The sequence below is a fragment of the Danio aesculapii genome, chromosome 7, assembly GCF_903798145.1.
Source record: "Danio aesculapii chromosome 7, fDanAes4.1, whole genome shotgun sequence".
In the NCBI taxonomy this organism is placed as follows: domain Eukaryota; kingdom Metazoa; phylum Chordata; class Actinopteri; order Cypriniformes; family Danionidae; genus Danio; species Danio aesculapii.
This window is the reverse complement of record NC_079441.1, coordinates 55,270,839-55,277,616: the sequence shown is the minus strand read 5'-3', so window position 1 is coordinate 55,277,616 and position 6,778 is coordinate 55,270,839.

Genomic DNA, 6,778 nt, shown 5'->3' with positions numbered 1-6,778 from the left:
TAAACTCTGCACAGAAACATCAGCTGGCTTGGTAAGAACTATAATCAGTGACGTTCTTGCTGTGAGGCAACAGTGCTAACCACCCATCTAGAAAAGGAGGAGGAGTAGGGGTGGAAGGGGGGATTCTTCAAAACAAAGATGGCTGTTATATGGAACTTGGGGTATTTATAGTGGCTTAGGAATGGTCTGATTGGAGAATCATAAATTGGACAATGTGGGACCAGCTGCAAGCAATCAAGCACGTAATCCTCTCGAAATTAGTTTATAAATAAACTTCACTTACGTCTAATGTTTTGTTGGATTAAAAAGTGCACGCATACAGCAATATTTTAATATTTAAAGATAAATTTGGTAAATCCTTAGTTTTGAGCCCAGAAAAGTCATGTGAAATAAAAACTAATTGCAATGCGACACAACCCATTTGTGCATATACATACATATCAAGTAATTTTAGCATGTCAAAATCCTATTTATGCATATAAAATATATTTTCCCAACAACAAAATTGTGGCTAGTGAAAATGGCGAGTGGCTAGTAAAGTTGGAAATCTGCTAGCCACAGTGGCTGGTGATCAAAAAAGTTAATGTCAAGCCCTGTGTGTAACACAATAGGATGTGTTAGATCATATGAAGAAAGTCCACTCTAGGGCTGTGCGATTTGTGGAAAATATCTAATTGCAATTTTTTTTGACATGTTATGATTTGATTTGCGATTTAATTTTGTAGTCAAGTTCAACTCTATAATGGGTAAGCTGTGGCATCAATTCTGTGATAGCTCTTAAAAATGACCTGTTTTTGTTTGGTGACTGTGACTTTGAAACCAAAATATTCCCATATTACCAATTCTCTTTTTTTATGTTAATTTGTCGATTTTTTTATTATTCAATAAATACAGAATTTTACAGTAATATACAAAAATATATTTCAGAGTGTACATAAAAACCATTCAGTAACTAAAAATCTTATATTCCTTAAGAATTTTACTAGTCTTCTTTGCTTTTTTATTAACAATGTTCTCCAAACTTGTGCAGTAGTCCTTAGTCTCTTGAAGGAAATGAACAAAATTTGGCTTTGATCTAGTCCATTTTTTTATGTACAGTTGAAGTCAAAATTATTAGCCCCCCTGATTTTTTCCCCCCAATTTCTGTTTAACGGAGAGAAGAATTTTTTTAATACATTTCTAAACATAATAGTTTTAATAACTCATTTCTAATAACTGATTTATTTGATCTTTGCCATGATGACAGTAAATAATATTTTTCTAGATATTTTTCAAGACACTTCTATACAGCTTACAGTGACCTTTAAAGGCTTAACTAGTTTAATTAGGTTAACTAGGCAGGTTAGGGTAATTAGGCAAGTTATTGTATAACGATGGTTTGTTCTGTAGGCTATCGAAAAAAATAGCTTAAAGGGGCTAATAATTTTGACCCTAAAATGGTTTAAAAAAAATTAAAAACTGCTTTTATTCTTGGCGAAATAAAACAAATACATTTTTACAAGTACAAAATACAAGTACATTTTTTGCATGTATTGACATAATAAATGCAAATATCAAAATTTTGAACTTGAATAAAATATTTGTTTTTCTTCTAAGAACATTTTCCACATCCACCCAGAAAATGCTTGTGTATATACAATCACAAATCATATGGACAATAGATTTCTTTTCCATGCAACAAAAATCACAGGAATAATCAATATCCAAATTAAATCTCTCTAAAACCTCTTTAGCAGGATAAATACAATGTAAAATGTTTTTTTTATGTAACTTCTTTTACTTTGCCATTTATACAATATATTTCATAAGAACGCCAATCTTATTTCCAGTTTATATTTATAAATATATTTATGAATAAATTTTTTTAATACATAATTTTTAATTATTGTATACAACTGTATACAGTATATGTGTAAGATAATAAAATACCATTGAAATTTAGAAGTTGTCTAACTAATACAATATCATTTTCATGCATTGTAGAAGAACAGATATTTATTTGTGTATTGAATACATCTATTATTTCAAATAATATACTTGTTTGGTGAAGAATTGTGCTTAAATACCAGCATCCAGGCCAAAAAAGCTTGTTTATGAAATTTAGCTAATTTTATTGGAAGACTGTCAATTTCAAAATCACATCTCAACAAAAATTCTACACCCCATCATGTCAAATATGGGTTTTGGAAAAGTATACCACATACTGTCCTTTTCTTTCATGAATTTAATTAACCAATTAATTTTGAATGTATTGTTTAAAGTTTCAAAACTTAACCCAGATAACCCACCATTGCATGTGTGTTTACACGTAATTTCCTTAATTAAATAGGGATGTATATTCCTCCATAAAAAATGTAATAGTATTTTGATATTAATTCGTCTATTAATGCTTTTGAAGCAGCAGACGCAATCATCTCACTTGTCCGCACTTTCCTTTTTGTTTGTTTTTTTAACTGTGGGTGTTCCACATAGTTTGGTTGCACAATTCTGGCAGAAAGAAAGTATCCTGACTCAATTGGCTAGTACAACTGTCACACACAGATGGCAATTGAACATTTGCTCTGGGTGGGGGAAATTAAATACATATATATTTCATATCGCAGCCTCTTGCTATTAACTAATCGCAGTGTTTCAAATAGCGATTGCAATTAGATTTCGATTAATCGCACAGCGATTTATTAGAATCAAGAACGATTCTAGATTTGTGACTCATTCATGGTGCTTAAAAATAGGCCATAACCATTTATGTCCACATTTGACTGTATATAATATTCTGCAGTGTAAGTTACAGACTTTACTGTTTTTTAATGAGTATTTTATTCACTCATTTTAGCTGGGGAGGAGTGCTTAAGTATAGGATGTATGATGTACTAAGTCATCAAACTCAGGGCATCACAATGAAATGCCATTCCAGAGTGAAAGCAAATTTTCAGATATTGATAAAAAAATAACTAATTGTTTTTCTTTTGATTGCTTTGCATGGATTATTTACCTCAGGAATAGTGTACTAACACAGTAAATATTTCCAATGTTGAGTTTCATTGAAGGTTTAGAACAACATGATTGTAAGTAAATTGTTGTAATTTAAAATTTTTGGTGGATCTAAATATTCCATTCTTCTTGTTCACCTTCAGTTGGTTTGTGTTAAGCTTAAAGCTTCACTTTCTTGATGCTACTTATTTGAATCACAGGAGGCTTATTCTGTAAATCTGTCTTAATAAAGCTGTTAAAATTAAAGTATCAAAGCCATTTAAATCTATGCACTGCTGAAGACCGTTTTGCAAGAAAAAATGGCACAGAATTCAGAGCTTAATTATCTGACATTTATTTTGAAGTGTTCAAATTTTAGCACATCTTTGTGGTTATATTATGTCCCTTTATTCCGATGCTTCCTTTGTTATTGTTTAGGTTTTTTGTGTCCTTTTGTGATTTTGTACTTACAAAATAAAAGTTTGCTTTCCTCCCTGATAATGTTTTCTTGTTTTTTCTTCAGATAGGACAGACCTACCTTTTGGTATTTTGCTATTGCATCCAAATCAAAAACCTGTTTGTTTCTTTTAAGGACTATCTCTCATTAATTTAATGTCTTAGTACTGTAAGAGTTTTTTTTTCTGACATGTCTATATCATATACAGTATGTTTATAAAATCTTGCTGTGTTAGCTTATAAAATATTTCAGATTTTATATTTACTGTAATAGTATACATATAAACAAGAAGATAAACAAAAAACCTGATGAATTCATTCATTCATTTTCGGCTTAGTCCTTTTATTAATCAGGGGTCACCACAGCAGAATGAATCGCCAACTTATGTTTTACGCAGCGGATGCCCTTCGTGCTGCAACCTATCACTGGGAAACACCCGTACACTCTCATTCACACACATACACTACGGACAATTTAGCTCACCCAATTCACCTATACCACATGTTTTTGGACTTGTGGGGGAAACCGACCTGTCTTAGACATAAAGTACCTTTAAAGGGCACCTATGGTGAAAAATCTACTTTTCAAGCTGTTTGGACAGACATGTGTGTAGGTATAGTGTAAAGACCATCATATTGGGCTGATATAAACACACCCAGTCCTTTTTTTCAATTTAACAACACAAAACGGTTTTGAGATCGACCGCAACTTGACCAAGGAGTGCGGTCCCCCCGCCCCAATATTGATTGACAGGCGCGCAATACCACATCCTCGGTAGGTTGTTTCACATCCGCCAGTTTCAGTGTGTGAGTCAAAGCGATGTCACCAAAGAAACACTCTTGCTCTATTTTTAGATGTAAGGCTCATTGGGCTTAACACAAGATCAACATTCACCACAGGATTGCTCTCATTGGCACCATTGTTTGTAACTTTAGGTGGGTTTGCAAATGTGTACTTTTCATTGCGTTTTCCTTAAACTTCAGCCGTTTGCATTTCTTTCGGTCACAGAAGCTTCCTTTCATCTCAACTAGGTGCAGCTGGAAAGTGCGAGCACGTTGCCTTACGTGCGCGTTCCTCCACTGGAAATAACTAACTTGCCTTAGGCAGGTCGCACACCAGAAGCACCGCTCGGCGACGCGCAGCACAGCGCCATGCATTTTAAATTTCTAAACATAGGTTTCTATCAGAGTACACACACCGCCCAGCCACGACTCAGGACACTTCATATTTCTGTGGCGCCACAGAACGCCACCTGAATACTTTCATTTTAAATAACGCGAATGTGTGCATCTGGTGTGCATCTGGTGTGCCATGTCACGTATCCGGTGTGTGATGCCTTTTAGTTACAGCCTCAGTAAAAGTTAATTCAGTGTGCGTGGTTATTAGTCTTGGTGTACAAGCTCAGAACTTTAAACTAGCACACAGTGGGCTGTAAAACTATACAAAGACAGAAATTATTTTATAGTCTCTGCTTGGTCTGTGTCCGAGTCGTACATGTACAGCTGAATGCTGGTCCTCTCACTCATGTTGCTTCTCTCTGCCTGCCTGTCTGTTGCCATACACAAAGCAGGGGAGCTCTTGGCTCTGCCCCTTGTTAAGTTGGGCGGGAAGTCTAAACTAATTTTTATGTGAAGCAACACACCCATAAAACTACAACCTGTGTACACGCCCCAAAAATGACACTTTTTAACACATTATAATAAAAAATCTGAATTGTGATTTGAACCGAACCTAAACTGGCACACTCAGAAGAACCATAATATTAATATTAAATCTTAAGAAAGGGGCAAACTAGGTGCTCTTTAAAATACAGTTAATATTAACTAAAACTTGTAATCACAAAAACATACTAAGTAACATTTTCTAAGATCCTGAACTATACTACTGAAATGATGATCCAAATCAAAATTCACTGTTATTCTAAAGCCATGGCAAGAAAATACTGTGCATTTTATAAATCCTTTCTACATGAGTTCAGTTGTGCCATATCTCGGTCAGATGTTACTGTTTCCACATTTGGCTCAACAATGTTGGATATATGTCAGAAAACTTGTCACAGCCCTCACAAACTGCATGGATCTGATCTGATCTGAGTAATGTGTTTGCAAGACGTGTTTGGCTCGATTTGTTGCTATTTTAAGACCAGCGCAACAGTAATTTTCACATTTTGTGCCATGTTGTTAGCAAATCCATTTGTGTCACTTTGTGGACTCATGGGTGTTCCGGTCTAAAAAGAAGTTGTGTTAAGGCGCAATGTTGGTATGTTGCTATTTTGAGGAACTGAAATAGACCACACCATTGACCAACTAAAAGCTGTCCACCTTTGTGCACCTGTCGGGTTTGGAGACGTATGCATCACCACATGGGGTTTAAGAATAGGACGTGTGTTTGGATATAACTGAGTTTTCTTTTTACATTTCATTTATTCGTTTGCTGGAAATTAGAACTGAATTTAGAATTTGTTTTTAAACAAATCTTTGCGCTTAACAAACAAAAATAAATATGTAGGCTAATGGATGTCTTCAGTTGAGTGAATTTCCACTGTTTTCTTATTCACGAAAGCAAAGGAGCAAAGTAAAGAGTAAAAGTAAAGTAAAGAGGCTTAATGAAGGAGGCTCGTTCTTTATCCTCGCTCTGCAGATGGTCTGTTTAATTGCTTTTCTCGCTAGTGAAGCGTTCAGTTTTTCCACTTATAAAGTCCACCCTGTATTTAGCAAATGCGTCATGGCGCGACGCAACTGACTCTTAAAGGGAATGGGAGATGAGACTCTGATTGGTTTAATGCACATTATGCTCAAAACACACCCATAACTCATTAGGAGAATAAGCACAACCCTGTTAGACCATGCGGTGGGGTGCAGAGCATATTTTTCGTCCATAAAATAGCAAAAGTGGATTTGGACATGGCCTTAATGTTTTTGCGCCATGTGCTTTTGTGCCTAGATTGTTAAAATAGAGCCCATGGTGTACAATTTTTATATATACACTATATAATTAAAAGTTTTATATACACATACTATATATATATATATATATATATATATATATATATATATATATATATATATATATATATATATATATATATATATACACAGGGGCGGATTGGCCATCTGGCAATTCTGGCAAACCATTTTTTAAATGTGGTCCGGTCATTTTTTTTTTACATGCAGGCAGCTTTTATCTCTTGCAAGATGTGAATATTATGATGTTAATGATGATAATAGCAATAATAATAATAAATGTTAAGCATTTGGCTGGTTTCGAGATGGGGTGACCCAATCCGACCTAATCAAGTTACATGGATGTAATCAAAATCTGGCAAGAATGTCAAACAAAGAGTAAGTGCAA